Source organism: Delphinapterus leucas, chromosome 11, assembly GCF_059928025.1.
Source record: "Delphinapterus leucas isolate spDelLeu-1000000601 "Yukka" chromosome 11, BTC_Dleu_Yukka2, whole genome shotgun sequence".
Taxonomy (NCBI): Eukaryota; Metazoa; Chordata; class Mammalia; order Artiodactyla; family Monodontidae; genus Delphinapterus; species Delphinapterus leucas.
This window is the reverse complement of record NC_143139.1, coordinates 33,595,593-33,619,463: the sequence shown is the minus strand read 5'-3', so window position 1 is coordinate 33,619,463 and position 23,871 is coordinate 33,595,593.

The window sequence follows — 23,871 nt, the reverse complement described above, 5'->3', positions numbered from 1 at the left end:
ACCCTCAAAATTTGCATTCAATTAAATCGTTTATAAAGCTATTCTTTCTTTTATATCACTTGACGAATGCAGCACAAACTTATTATAACATTAAACAAATTCAGAATTTCCTCATAAATGGCAGTTTCCATGAGAATAAAACAAAAGGAACAAAGCAAAAAAAAAAAAATATATATATATATATATATGTGGAATTACTATTAGATCCCAAACTAAAGTTTCTTGAGTCTAGTCCTTATTTCTCTGGGTGTGCAGAACACTACTCAATTCCAAAACTGCACTAAATGAAGCCCCAAATCCTTGGGAAAGAATTGATTTGATTGCTGGAAGTAAACAGTCTACTCAAAGCCTTGGCCAACCTGGTCCACCACAAACTCAAGCTCATTGTGTTGAAATGGAATCGTGGCTTGTTTCAGTGTTAGTCAGATGGGTTCATTTATCTGCACACAAACAGTAGGCTTCCTAAGACATCTCATGTATGTTCTGATTTTATTATTTTATTTGGGATTCAAGTTTAGTTATTTATTTGGGGCTAGTCATTGCCATAGTACAAGCAATGAAACGCATGTTAAATAGTGCCCTACTTATCCCTAACAAAAATTAAAAAAAAAAAAAATTCTTCCAATTTAAATCACAGCATATTATCAACAAGAATAACTTCTCTTCAATCTTTGGGGTCAGAAGACAAAACAGAGCTAACTAACTCAGCATGTTCTTTTTGTCATTCCTTCACTTAGCTTAGAGAGAGACATATGCACAGAAAGTATGTGAGAAGGAATACCTGGGAAACTACCTGAATGGAGAACTGTTGCTACATGCTCTTTGCCTAAACCTAAAAAAAATTCTGCTTGTTCTTACAATCTGTGGGCTTATTTTTAAAGGACAGATAACAGTTTTTATAATAAAAATACCCATTTTAAAAAGTTACTGAATAAGTACTCATGCTGAAGTCCTTATGTCAGGAAAAGGAAGTATTATTGCATGTTACAGATGGTCAAGACTGCAATATACATTAGCTGGAGACAAGGAAGGAAATCACCAGTCCACCAAAGCCCCAGTGTGATCATCACGATGATCCAGCACTCCTGCCAAAGCTCTTAAAATTATCTGTGATGGTTTCTTTAAACAGACCTAAGAAGACGTAGAAGGAAGATTAACTTCCTTTTCCTAATTAGCAGTGAGTCTTCAACCTATTCAATGCATTTTCCTAAAGCAATTATCAACATCACTTTGTTGATCTTTAAAACACTTCTAGATGGGAAATCAGAAAACCACATCAAATCTGCCCAAATCTCAAATCTCCCCATATATTAGAGATCTAATTTAGAAGAACTTTCTAAATGCATTTATTTCTCAGCTGCTAGTTTATAAGCCAAACACAGCATTAAAATTGTGTCCTCCTCAAAACCTAGGCCAGTCAACATTTCAGAAAAAAGGGTAATGATAGGGATCTGAGCTGACTCCTATCCTCCATACTATAGAACATGGTCTCTCAAGTGGAAACTCAAATTCTCTAACTACAAACACACTTTTACCTAATAGGAGACAAGTCTGAGTAGAATAAGAATTTGCTTAGGTTTGTGTAACCGGCTGTCTTCCCCACCATGGTATCTAACAGGTCTTTGGGTCCAAATTAAGAGAAGTTCTATCCATTGTGCTTCAGTTTCCCCCTCGAGTGAAATTCAGTTCTGAAGCAACTAATATCATTAAGTTGAAAATATGAAAGGGGAAATCTAAGAACATATGCTGTTTTAAAAGGAGGGAATAAGAAGGGCAGGAACAATAAGTATTAGAAATTTTTTACCTCAATTTTTTACCAAATTTTTTACCTCAATTCCTTGCCCAAAGCCAACCCCAGTGGGGCAAATTTTTAGTAGACAACCTGCCTTGCACTCTCCACACTCCAGGGATGTCTTGTGCAGAATCCAAGTCAGCTCTGACAAAGTGTCACTGTTTCAGATTGGCTCTCCCTCAAACCCATGCTCTGTGCATCTATAGGCATGCACCTTCTTGGTTGAAGGAATGTTCCAGGGAACTCTGCTTGCACCAGTGTTTCAAGCTCTGGTTTACTTAACTTGCAGTCCTAGAAGGAAAAGGGCAGTTAGGGCAAAAGCCAAAGCCATTGCTAAGATTGAGCTCAGCGGCCTTTTTCAGGTTCACATTGAGGATGGAGGTGAAAGTAGGGATTGGATAGCGGATCAAAGTAGATTGTCTTTCCAGTCTAATTATGAAATGGCGAATGCCGCTCTTTGTGGTCTCATATTTTTTCAGGTGTCTCACTGCCTTTTGGTTTTGTAACAGCTGTGACTTGGAAAGAATCATTCATACTTTTGGCTTCAAGAGACCCAAGTTATCCTCACATAGACCAATCATCCCCATCTTATGCGGTTTATGCTGTGTTTTACGTCATAGCCAACTGTTGAAATTGTTGCTAAATAACCTTAATCTTTAATACTTTATTCCATCTTCCAAAGAAAATCAAAATCAGATGGCAATGTTTCTAAAACCATCTCAGCTCTAATAGTGTGATCTAGGATACTCTCCCATGTTTCTTCTGCTATAAACTTAGCAAGTTTATTTTCAGGCAAAGGTATTTTGTGTTCACATTCTACGGGGATTGTTTTTTCCCACTTTCTCTCTCTTTTTCATGTTTTCCCTTAGAGTAAAGTGCCATATGGTAGACACGCATCCACACTGTTTGGTAGATTAATGAATTCCCACTGAGATCACATATTCTTCTCCTCTGGGAGTTTTTCTGCCTGTACTCCACATTTCAGATTTTATACAGCTCTTTCTTGATAATATGACTCACAAAATGCATGTTTGCATCTCTTCCTAGGTTGCATGCAACAGAGATCCTTGAAGTCCGTGCTAACAGCACGTACTACGAAAGCATTCAATACCATTATTGGCACCCCCCTCCATATTCTAGACCCAGCAAACAAGCAAGACCTATGTACAGCCTGTTGTAAAAGTTGGGATAACACCAAACCTGGCTGAGTCACTGCCCACATTTTTTATTTCTCAACATAGATATTTTTTATATGAATGAACCAACATTTTTTTTCCAGGTAGAAAGGGCTATTTTTTTAATCCCCCATTTAAAGGAGAAAGAGGGAGGTTTAACGCATGCAGACAGTGGTAACAGAATGGCAGCCCTGGTGCATTGCAGACTCACTGACCTTTTAGCCTTCTGGAGTTTAACCATTTCCTGATGTCTTTTAACAGTAATTTTCTTGTTGGAAGAGCCCTCTCTAAACTGATAGCATCTAAACAAGCCTCTACCTTAATTGGAAAAAATCTCCCATAAATATTTATGCTACAGTGATTAGGCCACTTACTGAACTCAACTGTCCATTATGGGTTAAAACAGGGAGCATTGTTTTGGGTTGCCCACAGCCTGACATGGCTTATTGGAGGGGACCCGAAGCTGTAATTTATTTAATCAAGCGTTTGACCCCAGCCCTCTGGAGTAGCCAGTAATTGTGAGGGAGAACTAACCACATTGACTAGAATCAGTATTCGGGGTTGTAAATTCTGAAAGTCTAATTTGGAAGAAGGAAAAAGGATAAAGTTGGAAGAGATGTTTTTGTACATTGTACTGTAGTAAAGATAGGTGATAGATAGGTAGACAGATAGAAAGATAGAGCAAATTTTAGAAAGAAAAATACTTCAAAGCAGAGAAGAAAGAACCATTTACCCTCCTGCTGGTTCGATGTTCCTCTGTGGCTGCTGGCCTTCTTTACACCTCTGAGGCTCTGCCACACAAGAACTCACACGGCTTTGAATATAATTCCTACTTTTGGAAATATATCAGATTTGGGGTGTAAATAGGTGTAAAGAAAGCCTTTTGTATTAAAATCTGTTAAGAAGACTCCAGGTTAAACACTGAGCCCAAGGTAAAAATAGGAATGCTAGATTTTCTACCCAAGTGTCAACTCGGTATTGCTTCTACTTTTGAGGTCATGATTTTCAAGAACTAGCTGGTGAGTATGAGAACATAGTTATACTGTGTGTGTATATACAACTAAATTAATTAAAATGCTTTTTCTTCTTTTGTTTCCTTTTCCAGCTGCAGGTTTTCTCCTGATTCCATTTTTGAGTTATGATTAATTCTTATGTTTACAATAAAAAAAAAAAAAACTTCTCCATTGGCCTTTTGACCTCCCAGCTGCAGACCCAAACATCCATTCCTTATTTCCAGGCATACTTTAAAAGAGATACTGAAACCAAAAACATATTTTCTTCTTTAAACTCTTTACTACCATTACTTGGCTATTGCTCTCCAGATTTCTAGTTCCAGAAGAAATTCTAAAGTCAAAAACTATAATGGTTTATTAAACTATAAATCACCTTTCCTCTTTGTTTCAACCTGAATGTCATTGAGGTCCCACGTTTTCCTGAGCCCTCTGGATCCTGGCAATACCAATATCTCTTCATGGCCTCTCCTGTCCTATTTTCCATTAGCAAACACTGCCAAGCACTGTTGGTATATAAGAAAAATGCCTCACAAATTTGGTTTCTGGCCCTTCCTAACATTAAGAGCATACAGCGCTGGAGTCGCATCAGAGTTAGTTTCTGAACTTTGTGGAAGGAATCAAAGCAGCTTGGTTTTCCAGTCAGTAAGAGTCAAGGGTGATATGGCTTCAGAGGGTTTTAGAGCTTGGGGTTCTATGTGTGAAAGACATTTTGAGAAACTAGGTGGGGACACAGGTTAGACATTTATGCTAGATAGGTTGCTGCGCTAACTATTCAAAGGATTTTTCATACAACAAGAGTATCTTGCATGGATGCTTTTAGATATATAGGTAATACCTAATTGTTTCAACTTTACTCATATAAGAGTATGAACAATCCTCCAAGAAGTTCTGAGCACAAAAGAAAGGGTAAATTTATTCTACACCAAACAGACTACCTCACCTTCCATTCAGAAAATCTCTTTGAAAAAGCTTATACTGGGATTTTAATTTTTCCTGTTAAATTATTCATTCCTTGTTGTACTTGGGTATCATTATCTCTGTCATAGTGATGGTTGTTAGAGAAACAGTCATCAGGTTGCAAACTACACAGATCTTTTTAAGTTAAAATTATGACAAAAAAGCAACAATAGATGGGATTGTACAGGTCTGTCTGTAAGAGTAATCAGGAGTTGGGGATAGATTTCCTCTATAGGGATGAAAAGACCTCTAGAAAAAAAGAGTGAGGAAGAGCTCTGTCTGTCTCCATGGCAGCAAAGGAAAGGTGCCAGCAGATAGTAACATTTCCCAGTCGTGCTGATCACGGGGTTCCCGAAGTTACAGTCACAGACTAAACCCTTCATCCCATCCAGGGTCATTCCCTTGACAGAGCACAGTGTGCTCCACCGCTACAGATGGCTTTTTTAAACCCAGCCAGCAAACTCCAAAGTACCCAGCATTGATTAAAAACAGACTAGACAATGAAACTAAAACCAGCTCCGAAAAAGCTCAGTACCCATCAGAAAATCAGCTTTTTCGCATTTGCATAATAAAGTAACAGCTCACTTATCAAGCATTTTCTGAGAACTCATCACAGTTCAAAGTGTGTAACTCATTTATGCCTCCCACTAACCACTTTGACTCTCCTTACAGATGGGAAAACTGAGGGACAGAGAAGTTAGTCCCATTGACCAAGGCCATACAGCTGGTCAGTGGAAGAGCTAGCATTTGAACTTAGAGGATATGGTTCAGACGTCATGCTTTTGGTTCCAGATCTAATGACCTTAACAGCGTATGCTGCTGCAGCCCTTAAAAATAACAAGGCTCTCATGACTACTCAAAGAAATGTGCTGAGCCACACAATCCAAATCTGACTTTAGACAGGAAGTGTTCTGTTGTCTCTGACTACCCCCAAGTCCATGAAAGGCATTATTGTGGAAGGAAAGCTCCAGATCAGTGAGGACAGTCTCCAGATGCTATCTCTGACTCCACTGAAGAACATCAAAACATACCACCCAAAATATGCCACTTTGGCATATTAATTATTTGAGCCAAAGGCAGTTGAGAAATAACAGATGCAGGAAGGGCTCTGTGCCCTCCCCTTTTCTACCTAAAAGCTGGGCATAAATTTCCGGTGAGAAAGATGCTCTCCTTGTACCAGGAAGAAGAGAACATTCTTATCACCAGAGACAGGGAGTGGATGCCAAGATGAGGCTGAAAATAACTTACTTACTAAAATAACCCTTATCTCCCTTTAATTTCCCTCATATATTTCCTAGTCACTTTCCCACAAGTTACTGGCCCTGGCCCAAACCCATTTTTCTTTTGTCTTATCACATCTCCACAATTCATTGCCCTTTGTTAAATAGTAAAGCCCCCAGGTCTAAATGCTTCTTTGGGGTTTTCATTTCTTCCTACGAAGCCCCAGTGCCACATAAAAATATTAATATCAAATAAACCCTGTCTTCTTTTTCTTTCCTGTTAATCCGCCTTTTGCCAGCTTAATTTGTGGGCCCCAGGCACAGAACCTAAGAGAGTAGAGAAAAAGTCTTTCTTCCCCTATACCATCACCTCCCAAACTTTACTTCATTTCTTCCCTCATCCTGACTGATCTTGCTTTTAAAACTCAGTGTGGATTTTAGTTCCTTGATTCTCCCTTCTTCTCTCAGTGTATTAACTCCTCCCACCTCTCTGTAATCATCCAAGGTAGACTCCCAAGACAACTATTCGCAACACTTTCTCCTATCAGCGCCTTAGGTGCTATTGCTCTTGACCTTACATAGAGATGTCCAATATAGCATTAACACTGATCCTCAATTCTGGGTAAATTCAACTTTCTCATTTTGGTTCCATCCTCCTTTACTTGTCCACACCAGCTGGTTTTACTGTTTGGTTTTATGTTTTCTTATTCTCTACTCATAATTGAGCATCTAATCTATGCCAGGCCCCAGGCTAATTATTTTTACAGAAAAACAAACAGAAAGAAAAATCTGGTAAATGAGACTAAAAAAATCTGGTAAAGTTGCCCATCATCACACAGCTAACAGGTCAGGCCAGGATTCACACCCTAGTCTGTCTACACAGGCTATCCTTGTAACACATCCCTGCAGTGAAATCTTACCCTGCCTGGAGTTTTTTCATACAAAGAGCCTAGCGCAAGCCAACTCATTTTTCTGGGGCTCAACCAAAGAAATAGCCATCTGTTTCATCCCCAGAGGCAAAGCCAGCTCTGTCAGACTTCTTGAGACAGGACAGTATACACAAACCGTATATACTGTACTTTATAAGAGACTTGAGGAATTTTTCAGAAGTAACTTTGATTATATGTGATTTTTACTTTATGTGCTGACATTAGATCGTAACCCCAAGTAATGTGCTTCTCCACAGCACTGCCACTGTTTCAGCCTCTCTGGCCCCGAGTTCTTTGAAACCAGAGCTACCGCTCAGTGCCACAAAGCTACTCTGGTCTCCCTTTACCTAAAGAGATGATTTCCAGGACTCAACCATGAGACCAAATCACCCAAATGAACTCCCATTATTTCCTGCCACCCACGCCCCGAAGTACCTCCATCCACCTTCCTTTCCTCTAGCCCCAAGGGAAAACATTTTCTATGTACCCACCACTCCTCCTGGGTCATCCCAGCGCCTCCTCTTTCCTGCTGTACCTTGCCCTCTTTCTTCACAATCCCTCTCCTAATTCCACTCCCTTGATTCTACCAACATGCTGAAATCTCACCTACTGCTGAGAATCCTGCTGTGTTTTAGTTATCATGTTTAAAAAGCACATTCCGGTCAGACTGCCTCTGTATAAATGCTGACGTTACCACTTAGCTGTGTGGTCTCAATCTCTGTGCCTCAGTTCTCCCATCTATGAAACGCAGATAGCAAAAGTACCCATCTCAGAGTTCTGAGGGTTAACTGAGATAATCTATGTAAAGCTCTCAAAAAATACTCAATATTATGTCAGCAATTATTTCCGGTTTGTCGCAATTTTCCTCTAGTTTACCGTTTTCTCCTTCTTTTTCTCTCACTACCCAACTTCTTAAAAGATCAGCAGACACTGGATGTCTGCATGTCTCCATCCTTTCCCTTCTCTAACCTTTTCCATTTGGGATTAGGTCTCCCTCCTCTGAAGAAATGTCTCTCAGAAGCTGCCCATGATGCATTATCACCACAGAGAATGATGCCCAAGCCAGCATCTCTAGCCCTTCCTTTTTTGCTTATTTCGCTTCTAAGTCCAGCCCACATTTCCAGCATCAGCAATGGACCTCTAAGTATTTCCATTTCATAGATGCCTTAGAGTCAGCATATCCAACCTAGGGCTCACCTTCCCTACATACTAGTCCTTCATTTTCATTCCTTATCTTGGTTCATGACATCATCCTCTTCCCAGTTTCAGAGACTTGGAAATTTCAAATCACTCTCCACGTCTAATTATGTATCAAATATCAACTCTGCCTCAGAAATGCACCTTCCTCTTATATTTCTCTTCTATCTAAACTTCTCTGGCTGAGGTCCTTTCTAATTTCTGCTGAAAGACCTTGCTACCTCACCCTCCAAATGTTTCTCCTCCATGACAGCAGACAGATTCTCCTAAAATACAGATTTCATTGTGTCATTTCTCTGCCCAATAATCCTCAGTATCTCCCTAGTACACACAGAACTAATGCAATTTATCATTCAAAGTTTGCTCTATTTCCCCTACCAGATACTTTTTCACCTTTGTCACCAATATTCCCACAGTCTATCTGGACCTGATCACATGTTCCCCAAACCTGCCTTGCATCTATCTCCCTGTTTCTCCATCTTTCCTGTTCCCAGCCAGCATAGCAGAGTGGTTAAGGACAATCTCTGGAGTCAGATGGCCTGGGTTTGGATCCCATCTCTGCCACTTGCCAATTGTGTGCCTGTGGGCAAGTTATTTGGGAAAATAGCATTAATAAAATGACTTAATATATTAATGGCATCATTATCTATGTATTCTTTTGTGTATTTCTTCTTTAGTTCAATATGATAACATTTGCTATTTTGTATGGCTGTTTCCTTCATATTCTTACTGCGTAGTATTCTGTTTTATGAATACACCACATTTATCCATTGTTTTGATGAGGGACATTTGGATTTTTCTAGTTTGGGATATGACAACAGTGCTGCTATGAACTTTCTTGTACATGTATTCTGTGACATATGTGTGTGAATTTCTCTATTAGATAATGTCTGAGCACTTTCCAAAATGATGGCACCCGTTTATACCCTCAGCAGCAGCATATAACCATCCTTAGTACTCCACATCCTTGCCAGATGTGAACTTTTAGTTTTTGATATCTGGAGGGTTGCATTATTTGTATTTCTTTGATGATTAGAGTTTGAGCATTTTTACATATCTATTGTGACGTCTTTTCACTTTCCACCTTTCTGAATTCTTGTGTTTTAGGCATGACTCTTGAACTCAATATAGAGCTGAATTTTGTTTCTTCCTCAATCTGGCAATTTTGTCCTTTTAAAAATAAACTCAGCCCGCACGCATTTGTTATGATTACTGACACATTTTGATTCATTCCTACTTTCTTATTTTGCGCTTTCTAAATTTTCTGTTTTTTCTGTGTTTCTTTTAATATTCTTTCTTGCATACTTTTGTGCCACTTTTTTTCTCATTCTTGCTTCTGCCCACAACTCATTTGGAATTATAAATTCTTCCTTTTTTATTTTAATTATTAACCTAGAATTTTAACATCTATATTTAATCAAAGAAAGTCTAATTACCATAATATTTTGGTTATATCACTATTGTATCCACAAAATTAGGTAGTATTGTTACAGTATTGTTATTGTTTATACAATTGTTCATGTTTATTTGCCCTTCTTGCATATTTAGGGTGTATTATTGAGCCACAAATTCCTCCATGTTGTTTATCTGAAAAAACTTTTATGTTATTCTCAAGTTTGAAAGATAATTTTACTGAGTACACAACTCTTGGTTGACAAGTATTTTCCTTACACTCTGAAGATGGTTGTCTATGTTATTTTAGTTTACACTGTTGTGTTTGAGAAGTTAGATATCAATCTGGTTTTTTTCCATAGGTAACTTGTTTTTCCTCTTTGGCTTCTTTTAAGAGGTAATTTTCATTTTTGTTTGTTTTTGGTATTCAGAAAGTTCACTACAAAATGTCTTAATGTGGATCTCTTTTTACTTAACTTGCTTGGAACTTTCTGGACTTCCTGCTTCTATGGATTCACAGTTCTTCTATCATTTCTGGATAATTCTCAGACCTTATCACTCCAAATAGTGCCTCTGCATTATCTTTGTTTTTCTTCTGAAAGTCCAATTAGATATTTGTTATATTGTCTCACTACATCGTTTATGTTTCTTAATTTTTGGATTTCTTCGGATATCTTCCTGTTTACTAATTCTCTCTTCAGCTTTGTTTAATGTGTTGTTTAACCTACTCCTTGTGCTTTTCCTTTGAAGTATTATACTTATTACTTCTATAATTTCTATTTGAGTCTTTTCAAATCTGCTTATTCATTTTTAAGATCTCTTGTTCTATACTCATATTTCAAATATTCTTTTTTATTTATTTATACACATTAAATATAGTAATTCAATAATTATAATATCTAATGGATTTGTGGGTCTGAAGCTACTGTCTTTAATTTTTAATTTGTTTAGCTTTTTATGTTCCTTTGGGGTTTTTTTCTGATTCATGTTCTTTACTGTTCCTTTCCTGGAATTTTATGATTTTTTTACCATAAGCATATGTTCCATAAACTTCATCAGTGGGAATTTTTGAGGTCTAGAGTTAAAAGGTGCATTCCTCCAGAGAGAATTTATATTTGTTTCTTCCAACATGGAGTCACTTTATAATAAATTCTCAGCTTAATGTATCTCAAACACAGAAGTAGCATGAATGTGGGCCCCAAACTCCTGTGATGACCAACTCAGGGTTTTTTCTACCACTCAGAGTCAAGACCAAGGAAGGAATTTTTCTAGTTCACCATTTCACTGACTGTAATTTTGGGTGTCTGGGCTTTTTTATCTCTAATCGGATATCCCTTATGATATGGTTGTAGTCTTTCTTCATGAGCCACATTTTAGCAACAAAACCAAAGCTCTGAGTCATGGGAAATGGTAAATAGAACAGCTGATTTTTATCACTGGCTTACCTTTATAGATTTGTAGTTTTGCTTTATTTTTCAGCTTCTTAGGATTCTTTTTACTTTGTTTCCAGATGAGCACTGTATTTTAAAATATACATTAAAATATCCTACTGAGCATTTTTGATATGGGAGGGTTTTAGGCTTTCTAGTTTGCCATAATACTTGAAATAGACATCTTCCAAGACACAGAGTACTTTTTCATGGTTATTTTAAAGAACCTATAGCAGATTCCTTTATATATAATGAGTTATTTATCTGTGTTTGCCTCTCATAGGACCATGTGGAGTTCCTGGAGGAAAAGAAACTTCTTTCTCAGTGTTTATCTTCCTCAGCTGTAGGGCAAGTCTTTGCCTTAAGTGGACACTCCACAAATTAATGATTTAATGGCCTTACTCTCTCTTGGGTTTCCAAAGAATGTGTGCCTATCATGGAGTACTTATCACACTACAGCAAATTGTTGACATTTCTCCCTACCCACTAGATTAGAGTTTCTCATAGGAAATGATCTTGTTTTATTGTCTTTGCATTCTTAGAGTTTAGTTTAGAGTTTGGCTTATAACAAACACTAAATAAATGTTGACTCAAAGGAGTCATAGCCTCAATCTACAAGACTAGCATGTCAGGCAGGAGAAAGTAACCGTACTCATTTCAAGAATGACACTGAATCTGGTAATTCAGATGGGCTGGGACAAGCCTGCCAAAGCAGAGATAGAAGAAACTGAGAAGTCAGGCTTGATAGATAGTCTCTGTTGTCATCTCTTCTGAGAGTTGTTACTTTAGAGGCCAGAGAGCAAGGGAGAATTAAAAAAGAAAAAAAAAAAGAAAGAAAGAAAGAAAAATTCTTAAACAGAAATCAGGATCTTTTTCTTCTTGCTGTAAACATTGATGACTTTCCCAAAAAGAAAATCTAATCCTTCTGCCTTCCACTCATTTTAAGGAAAATAGATGTTAAATACTTCAGCTTCTTTGGTTATTTTAAGTCCCTTAGATGAGCTTAGACTGGCAAAATTGAAATATCAGAGTATGTGGTAGAATGATGGTCTCCTACAAAACTCCATAAATAGGCATTCAAATTTGAAATCTTCAGTATTTTCTGAAACAAAAAACATTCCTAAGTTAAGACTATGAGCACCTTGCAACACTCCAGGCTTTATCAGAGTCTTATTTTGACCTACTGGAGGTCATTTCAGTCCACAGAATCAAGGCCAAGGCCCACCAAGACTGAAACATCATCATTGCTAATGAGGCTCTGGTGAGTTTCACTTGCAGGGTCCAGACTGCTAGAATGTGGACCACTCCCTTTTTCTACGTGCCATTTTTGGGTAGATCATTTCCAGCGTGTAGTTTATAGCTGCCAAATGTGTAATATGCTGGGGATTCAGTAATAGTCTCCTTGACCTGTAGGCTTTAAAGTTTGCTTTGTTGCCCTCTGACTTTTAGCTCTTCATCTCTTCCAGAAGTTCCATCAAATAGCCTGACTTTAGTTATGATTTTTGTTAAGTAATTCTCTACCTCCAAAACAAAAATAATCATCTTTCCTGCTACCCACCTCAAGGAGAGGTAATACTTTAAACACTTCAGAAGAAACTACATTAAATAATTTCAGAAGGGAAGTACTAGTCATTTTTTCCTAAGATTCTTCTAAGGAATAAGACATACTGATCTAGCTTGAAAACCTCTGTTGTATAAGGACAGGAATATGGGGGATATAAGAACTTGACTTCAAAATTTATCTCCAATGTCATCTCTTGTAAGAAAACGTTTTGACCATCCCCCCACCCCGCCAAATCTGATACCTGCTCTTTGAAATGATAAAAGGTGGCATTTAAAAGACGTGAACAAATGAGGTGGATAGACCTAGAGTCTGTCATACAGAGTGAAGTAAGTCAGAAAGAAAAAGACAAATACCATATGCTAACACATATATATGGAATTTAAGAAAAAAAATGTCATGAAGAACCTAGGGGTAAGACAGGAATAAAGGCGCAGACCTACTGGAGAACGGACTTGAGGATATGGGGAGGGGGAAGGGTGAGCTGTGGCAGGGCGAGAGAGAGTCATGGACATATACACACTAACAAACGTAGTAAGGTAGATAGCTAGTGGGAAGCAGCCACATGGCACAGGGATATTGGCTTGGTGCTTTGTGACAGCCTGGAGGGGTGGGATAGGGAGGGTGGGAGGGAGGGAGATGCAAGAGGGAAGACATACGGGAACATATGTATATGTATAACTGATTCACTTTGTTATAAAGCAGAAACTAACACACCATTGTAAAGCAATTATACCCCAATAAAGATATTAAAAAAAAATAAAAAAATTAAAAAAAATAAAAGACGTGAACAGCCAAACACAGTGTTAATGCTTTATATGCAAAGTCATGCTTCCACTCATTTAACTATTCATCAAATATCAAATATTTAAAGTGTATCCTGAACTTGATTAGGTGGTTGGAACTTTCATCCCCACCCCCTGATTACCCAGGAGGAGGAGAAAGTTTCTGGAGGTTGAATTAATTACCAGTGCCTAAGGATTTAATCAACCATGCCTGTGTACTGAAGCCACCATTAAAAACCCAAAAGGAGGGGTTTCAGAGAGCTGCCAGGATGGTGAAGCAGAATTCCTCCACGTGCCACCATGCTGGGCTCCAAACTCCAAGAGGACTGACGTTTCCTTGTTCTCGACCTCACCCTATGAATCTCTTCATCTGGATGTTGGTTCATCAACTCATCTGCCATGTGGCTGACAGGGTGTTGGTGCTCCAGCCTAGTGTCAGGCCTGAGACTCTGAGGTGGGAGAGCTGAGTTCAGGACATTGGATTACCAGAGACCTCCCAGTCCCATGTAATATCAATCGGCAAGAGCACTCCCAGAGATCTCCACCTCAAGGCTAAGACCCAGCTCCATCCAACGGCCAGCAAGCTCCAGTGCTGGATGTCCCATACCAAACAACAAGCAAGACAGGAATACAACCCCACCCATTAGCAGAGAGGCTGCCTAAAATCATAATAAGTTCACAGACACACCAAAACACACAACCAGACGCGGTCCTGCCCACCAGAAAGACAAGATCCAGCCTCATCCACCAGAACACAGGCACTAGTCCCCTCCACCAGGAAGCCTACACAAGTCACTGAACCAACCTTACCAACTGGAGGCAGACACCAAAAACAACGGGAACTATGAACAGGCAGCCTGCAAAAAAGATACCCCAAACACAGTAAGTTAAGCAAAATGAGAAGACAGAGAAATACAAAGCAGATGAAGGAGAAAGGAAAAAACCCACCAGACCAAACAAATGAAGAGGAAATAGTCTACCTGAAAAAGAATCCAGAGTAGTGAGAGTAAAGATGATCCACAATCTTGGAAATAGAATGGAGAATATACAAGAAATGTTTAACAAGGACCTAGAAGAACTAAAGAGCAAACGAACAATGATGAAACAACACAGTAAATGAAATTTAAAATTCTCTAGAAGGAATCAATAGCAGAATAACTGAAGCAGGAGGGAGTTGAGGAAGATGGCAGAAGAGTAAGACGTGGAGATCACCTTCCTCCCCACAGATACATCAGAAATACATCTACATGTGCAACTGCTCTTTAGAACACCCATTGAACACTGGCAGAAGACCTCAGACCTCGCAAAAGGCAAGAAACTCCCCACGTACCTGGGTAGGGCAAAAGAAAAAAGAAAAAAGAGAGATGACAGAATAGAGACAGGACCTGAACCAGTGGGAGGGAGCTGTGAAGGAAGAAAGGTTTCCACACACTAGAAGCCCCTTCATGGGCAGAGACTGCGGGTGGCGGAGGGGGGAAGCTTCGGAGCCACGGAGGAGAGCACAGCAACAGGGTTGCAGAGGGCAAAGCCGAGAGATTTTTGCACAGAGGATAGGTGCCAGCCAGCACTCACCAGCCAGAGAGACTTGTCTGCTCACCCGTCGGGGCAGGCGGGGGCTGGGAGCAGAGACTCGGGCTTCAGAGGTCCTATCACAGGGAGAGGACTGGGGTTGGCGGTGTGAACACAGCCTGAAGGGGTTAGTGCACCATGGCTAGCCGGGAGGGAGTCCGGGAAAAAGTCTGGACCTGACGAAGAGGCAAGAGACTTTTTCTTCCCTCTTTGTTTCCTGGTGCGCGAGGAGAGGGGATTAAGAGTGCCACCAAAAGGAGCTCCAGAGACAGGCGTGAGCCGTGGCTAACAGCGCGGACCCCAGAGACGGGCATGAGACACTAAGGCCGCTGCTGCCGCCACCAAGAAGCCTGTGTGCGAGCACAGGTCACTATCCACACCTCCCCGCCTGGAAGCCTGTGCAGCCCGCCACTGCCAGGGTCCCGTGATCCAGGGACAACTTCCCCAGGAGAGAGCACGGCGCGCCTCAGGCTGCTGCAATGTCACAGTGTCCTCTGCTGCCACAGGCTCGCCCTGCACTCCATATCCCTCCCTCCCCCCGGCCCTAGTGAGCCAGAGCCCCCGAATCAGCTGCTCCTATAATCCCGTCCTGTCTGAGCAAAGAACAGATACCCTCAGGCAACCTACAGCACAGGCAGGGCCAAATCCAAAGCTGAATCCAGGAGCTGTGCGAAAAAAGAAGAGAAAGGGAAATTTCTCCCAGCAGCCTCAGGAGCAGTGGATTGAATCTCCACAAACAACTTGATGTACCCCGCATCTGTGGAATACCTGAATAGACAACGAATCATCCCAAATTGAGGAGGTGGAAGTTGGGAGCAAGATATATTATTTTTTCTCCTTTTTCTCTTTTTGTGAGTGTGTATGTGTATGCTTCTGAGTGAGATTTTGTCTGTATAGCTTTGCTTTCACCATTTGTCCTAGGGTTCTGAGCATCCTTTTTTTTTTCTACTTTTTAAAAAAAATTTTTTTCTTAATAATTATTTTTTATTTTAATAACTTTATTTTATCTTCTTTCTTTCTTTCTTTCTATTTTTTTTCCCTTTTATTCTGAGCCGTGTGGATGGAAGGATCTTGGTACTCCAGCCTGGAGTCAGTGCTGTGCCTCTGAGGAGGGAGAGCCAATTTCAGGACGCTGGTCCACAAGAGGCCTCCAAGCTCCATGTAATAGCAAACCGTGAAAATCTCCCAGAGATTTCCACCTCAACACCAAGACCCAGCTTTACTCAACGACCAGCAAGCTACAGGGCTGGACACCTTATGTCAAACAACTAGCAACAAAGGAACACAACCCCACCCATTAGCAGAGAGGCTGCCTAAAATCATAATAAGGCCACAGACATCCCAAAACACACCACCAAACGTGGACCTGCCCACCAGAAAGACAAGATCCAGCCTCATCCACCAGAACACAGGCACTAGGCCCCTCCACCAGGAAACCTACACAACCCACTGAACCAACCTTAGCCACTGGGGTAAGACACCAAAAACAACGGGAATTACGAACCTGCAGCCTGCAAAAAGGAGACCCCAAACACAGTAAGATAAGCAAAATGAGAAGACAGAAAAACACACAGCAGATGAAGGAGCAGGTAAAAACCCACCAGACCTAACAAATGAAGAGGATATAGGCAGTCTTCCTGAAAAAGAATTCAGAATAATGATAGTAAAGATTATCGAAAATCTTGGAAATAGAATACAGAAAATGCAAGAAACATTTAACAAGGACCTAGAAGAACTAAAGATGAAACAAGCAACGATGAACAACAAAATAAATGAAATTAAAAATACTCTAGAAGGGATCAATAGCAGAATAACTGAGGCAGAAGAACAGATAAGTAACCTTGAAGATAAAATAGTGGAAATGACTACTGCAGAGCAGAATAAAGAAAAAAGAATGAAAAGAATTGAGGACAGTGTCAGAGGCCTCTGGGACAACATTAAATGCACCAACATTCGAATTATAGGGGTACCAGAAAAAGAAGAGAAAAAAGAGGGACTGAGAAAATATTTGAATAGATTATAGTTGAAAATTCCCTAATATGGGAAAGGAAAGAGTTAATCAAGTCCATGAAATGCAGAGAGTCCTATACAGGATAAATCCAAGGAGAAACACGCCAAGACACATATTAACCAAGCTATTAAAAATTAAATACAAAGAAAACATATGAAAAGCATCAAGGGAAAAACAACAAATAACACACAAGGGAATCCTCATAAGGTTAAGAGCTGATCTTCCAGCAGAAACTCTGTAAGCCAGGAGGAAGTGGCAGGACATATTTAAAGTGATGAGGGAGAAAAACCTACACCCAAGATTACTCTACCCAGCAAGGGACTTATAAAGATTTGATGGAGAAATTACAGACAAGCAAGAGACAAGAGAAATTACAGACAAGCAAGAGCTGAGAGTTCAACACCACGAAACAAGCTTTACAACAAATGCTAAAGGAACTTCTCTAGGCAAGAAACACAAGAGAAGGAAAAGACCTACAATAACAAACCCAAAACAATTAAGAAAATGGAAATAGGAACATACATATCAATAATTATCTTAAATGTAAATGGATTAAATGCTCTCACCAAAAGACAAAGACTGGATGAATGGGTACAAAAACAAGACCTGTATATGTGCTGTGTACAAGAGACCCACTTCAGACCTAGGGACACATACAGACTGAAAGTGAGGGGGTGGAAAAAGATATTCCATGCAAATGGAAATCAAAACAAAGCTGGAGTAGCAATTCTCATCTCAGACAAAATAGACTTTAAAATAAAGACTATTACAACAGACAAAGAAGGACACTATATAATGATCAACAGATTGATCCAAGAAGAAGATATAACAATTGTAAATATCTCTGCACCCAACATAGGAGCCCCTCAATACATAAGGCAAATACTAACAGCCATAAAAGGGGAAATCAACAGTAACACAATCATAGTAGGGGACTTTAACACCTCACATTCACCAAATGAAAATCCAAAATGAAAATAAAAAAGGAAACACAAGCTTTAAATGATACATTAAACAAGATGGACTTAATTGATATTTATAGAACATTCCATCCAAAAACAAAAGAATACATATTTTTCTCAAGTGCTAATGGAACATTCTCCAGGATAGATCATATCTTTGGACACATATCAAGCCTTGGTAAACTTAAGAAAATTGAAATCATATCAACTATCTTTTCCGAACACAATGCTATGAGACTAGTTGTCAATTACAGGAAAATATCTGTAAAAAATACAAATACATGGAGGCTAAACAATACACTACTTAATAACCAAGGGGTCACTGAAGAAATCAAAGAGGAAATTAAAAAATACCTAGAAACAAATGACAATGGAGACACGACGACCCAAAACCTATGGGATGCAGCAAAAGCAGTGCTAAGAGGGAAGTTTATAGCAATACAATCCTACCTTAAGAAACAGGAAACATCTCAAACAAACAACCTAACCTTGCACCTAAAGCAATTAGAGAAATAAGCACCAAAAAAACCCCGAAGTTAACAGAAGGAAAGAAATTATAAAGATCAGATCAGAAATAAATGAAAAAGAAATGAAGGAAATGATAGCAAAGATCAATAAAACTAAAAGCTGGTCCTTTGAGAAGATAAACAAAATTGATAAACCATGAGCCAGACTCATCAAGAAAAAAGGGGAGAAGACTCAAATCAATAGAATTAGAAATGAAAAGAAGTAACAACTGACACTACAGAAATACAAAAGATCATGAGAGATTACTACAAGCAATTCTATGCCAATAAAATGGATAACCTGGAAGAAATGGACAAATTCTTAGAAATGTACAACCTGCCAAGACTGAATCAGGAAGAAATAGAAAATATGAACAGACCAATCACAAGCACTGAAATTGAAACTGTGATTAAAAATATTCCAACAAACAAAAGTCCAGGACCAGATTGCTTCACAGGCAGATTCTATCAAACATTTAGAGAAGAGCTAACACCTATCCTTCTCAAATTCTTCCAAAATATAGCAGAAGGAGGAACACTCCCAAACTCATTCTACAAGGCCACCATTACCCTGATACCAAAACCAGACAAAGATGTCACAAAGAAAGAAAACTACAGGCCAATATCACTGATGAACATAGGTGCAAAAATTCCCAACAAAATACTAGCAAACAGAATCCAACCACACATTAAAAGGATCATGCACCATAATCAAGTGGGGTTTATTCCAGGAATGCAAGGATTCTTCAATATACACAAATCATTCAACCTGCTACACCGTATTAGCAAATTGAAGGAGAAAAACCATATGATCAACTCAATAGATGCAGAGAAAGCTTTTGACAAAATTCAACACCCATTTATGATAAAAACCCTGCAGAAAGTAGGCATAGAGGGAACTTTCCTCAACATGATAAAGGTCATATATGACAAACCCACAGCCAACATCATCTTCAATGGTGAAAAACTGAAACCATTTCCACTAAGATCAGGAACAAGACAAGGTCGCCCACTCTCACCACTATTATTCAACATAGTTTTGGAAGTTTTAGCCACAGCAACCAAAGAAGAAAAAGCAATAAAAGGAATCAAAATTGGAAAAGAAGGAGTAAAGCTGTCACTGTTTGCAGATGACATGATACTATACATAGGGAATCCTCAAGATGCTACCAGACAACTAATAGAGCTAATCAATGAATTTGGTAAAGTAGCAGGATACAAAATTAATGCACAGAAATCTCTGGCATTCCTATACACTAATGATGAAAAATCTGAAAGTGAAATTAAGAAAACACTCCCATATACCATTGCAACAACAAAAAATAAAATACCTAGGAATAAACCTACCTGAGGAGACAAAAGACCTGTATGCAGAAAATTACAAGATGCTGATGAAAGAAATTAAAGATGACACAAATAGATGGAGAGACATACCATGTTCCTGGATTCGAAGAATCAACACTGTGAAATGACTCTACCTCCCAAAGCAATCTACAGACTCAATGCAATCCCTATCAAACTACCAATGGCATTTTTCACAGAACTAGAACAAAAAATTTCGCAATTTGTATGGAAACACAAAAGACCCCGAATACCCAAAGCAATCTTGAGAAAAAAAAATGGATCTGGAGGAATCAGGCTCCCTGACTTCAGACTATACTACAAAGCTACAGTAATCAAGACCGTATGGTACTGGCACAAAAACAGAAAGATAGATCAATGGAATTGGATAGAAAGCCCAGAGATAAACCCACACACATATGGTCACCTTATCTTTGATAAAGGAGGCAGGAATGTAGAGTGGAGAAAGGACAGTCTCTTCAATAAGGGGTGCTGGGAAAACTGTAAAAGTATGGAATTAGAACACTCCTTAACACAATACACAAAAATAAACTCAAAATGGATTAAAGACCTAAAAGTAAGGCCTGACACTATCAAACTCTTAGAGGAAAACATAGGCAGAACCCTCTATGACATAAATCACAGCAAGATCCTTTTTGACCCACCTCCTAGAGAAATGGAAATAAAAACAAAAAGAAACAAATGGGACCTCTTGAAACTTTAAAGCTTTTACACAGCAAAGGAAACCCTAAAGAAGATGAAAAGACAACTCTCAGAATGGTAGAAAATATTTGCAAATGAAGCAACTGACAAAGGATTAATCTCCAAGATTTACAAGCAGCTCATGCAGCTTAATAACAAAAAAACAAACAGCCCAATCCAAAAATGGGCAGTAGACCTAAATAGACATTTCTCCAAAGAAGATATACAGATTGCCAACAAACAGATGAAAGGAAGCTCAACATCATTAATCATTAGAGAAATGCAAATCAAAACTACAATGAGATACCATCTCACACGGGTCAAAATGGCCATCATCAAAATATCTAGAAATAATAAATGCTGGAGAGGGTGTGGAGAAAAGGGAACACTCTTGCAATGTTGGTGGGAATGTAAATTGATACAGCCACTACAGAGAACACTGTGGAGGTTCCTTAAAAAACTAAAAATATAATTACCTTATGACCCAGCAAACCCACTACTGGGCATATACCCTGAGAAAACCATAATTCAAAAAGAGTCATGTACCAAAATGTGCATTGCAGCTCTATTTACAATAGCCAGGGCATGGAAGCAACCTAAGTGTCCATCAACAGGTGAATGGATAAAGAAGATATGGTACATATATACAATGGAATATTACTCAGCCATATAAAGAAACGAAATTAAGTTATTTGTAGTGAGGTGGATGGACCTAGAGTCTGTCATACAGAATGAAGTAAGTCAGAAAGAGAAAAACAAATACCATATGCTAACACATAAATATGTAATCTAAAAAAAAAAAGTCATTGAGAACCTAGGGATAATATGGGAATAAAGACACAGACCTACTAGAGAATGGACTTGAGGATATGGGGAGGGGGACGTGTAAGCTGCGACGAAGTGAGAGAGTGGCATGGACATATATACACGACCAAACGTAAAATAGCTAGCTAGTGGGAAGCAGCCGCATAGCACTGGGAAATCAGCTCGGTGGTTTGTCACCACCTAGAGGAGTGGGATAGGGAGAGTGACAGGGAGAGAGATGCAAGAGGGAAGAGTTATGGGAACATATGTATATGTATAACTGATTCACTTTGTTATAAAGCAGAAACTAACACACCACTGTAAAGCAATTATACTCCAATAAAAATGTTAAAAAAATGAATAACTGAGGCAGAAGAATGGATAAGTAACCTGGAAGATAAAAGAGTGGAAATAACTACCACAGAGCAGAATAAGGAAAAAAGAATGAAGAGAATTGAGTACAGTCTCAGAGACCTCTGGGACAACATTAAACACACCAACATTCGAATTATAGGGGTCCCAGGAGAAGAAGAGAAAAACAAAGTGTCTGAGAAAATATTTGAAGAGATTATAGTTGAAAACTTCCCTAAATATGGGAAAGGAAATAGTCAATCAAGTCCAGGAAGCAAAAAGATTCCCACAGAGGATAAATCCAAGGAGAAACATGCCAAGACACATATTATTCAAACTATCAAAAATTAAATACAATTAAATACAAAGAACAAATATTAAAAGCAGCAACAGAAAAACAACATATAACATACAAGGGAATCCCCATAAGGTTAACAGCTGATCTTTCAGCAGAAACTCTGCAAGCCAGAAGGGAGTGGCAGAATATATTTAAAGTGATGAAAGGGAACAACCTACAACCAAGATGACTCTAACCAGCAAGGATCTCATTCAGATTTGACAGAGAAATTAAAACCATCACAGGCAAGCAAAAGGTAAGAGAATTCAGCACCACCCAACCACAAGAGAATGAAAAGACTTACAATAACAAACCCAAAACAATTAAGAATACGGTAATAGGAACATATATATCTATAACTACCTTAACTGTAAATGGATTAAATGCTCTAACCAAAAGACATAGACTGGCTGAACGGATACAAAAACAAAACCTGTACCTATGTTGTCTACAAGAGATACACATAAGACCTAGGAACACATACAGACTGAAAGTGAAGGGATGGAAAAAGATATTCCATGCAAATGGAAATCAAAATAATGCTGGAGTAGCAATACTCATATCAGATAAAATAGACTTTAAACTAAAGACTATTGGGCTTCGCTGGTGGCGCAGTGATCGAGAGTCCGCCTGCCAATGCAAGGGACACAGGTTCGTGCTCTGGTCTGGGAAGATCCCACATGCCGCGGAGTGGCTGGGCCCATGAGCCATGGCTGCTGAGGCTGCATGTCCAGAGGCTGTGCTCCACAATGGGAGAGGCCACAACAGTGAGAGGCCCACATACCGCAAAAAAATAATAATAATAAAGACTATTACTGGAGACAAAGAAGGACACTACATGATGACAAGGGATCAGTCCAAGAAGAAGACATAACAATTGTAAATATTTATACACCCAACATAGGAGCACCTCAATACATAAGGCAAATGCTAACAGCCATAAAAGGGGAAATCAACAGTAACACAATCATAATAGGGGACTTTAGCTCCCCACTTTCACCAATGGACAATCAACCAAAATGATAATAAATAAGGAAACACAAGCTTTAAATGATACATTAAACAAGATGGACTTAATTGATATTTATAGGACATTCCATCCAAAAACAGCAGATTACACTATATTTTCAAGGGCTCATGGAACATTCTCCATGATGGATCATACCTTGGGTCACAAATCAAGCCCTGGTAAATTTAAGATAATTGAAATTGTATCAAGTGTCTTTTCCGACCACAACGCTATGAGACTACATATCAATTATAGGAATAAAATCTGTGAAAAATACAAACACAGGGAGGCTAAACAATACACTACTAAATAACCAAGAGATCACTGAAGAAATCAAAGAGGAAATCAAAAAATACCTAGAAACAAATGTCAATGAAAACACAACAACGCAAAACCTATGGGATGCAGCAAAAGCAGTTCAAAGAGGGAAATTTGTAGCAATACAATCCTACCTCAAGAAACAAGAAACATCTCAAATAAGCAACCTAATCTTACTCCTAAAGCAATTAGTGAAAGAAGAACCAAAAACTCCAAAGTTAGCCGAAGGAAGGAAATCATAAAGATCAGATCAGAAATAAATGAAAAAAAATGAAGGAAACGATAGCAGAGATCAATAACACTGAAAGGTGGCTCTTTGAGAAGATAAACAAAACTGATAAACCATTAGCCAGACTCATCAAGAAAAAAAAGGAGAAGACTCAAATCAATAGAATTAGAAATGAAAATGGAGAGTAACAACTGACACTGCAGAAATACAAAGGATCACGAGAGATTACTACAAACAACTATATGCCAATAAAATGGACAATCTCGAAGAAATGGACAAAT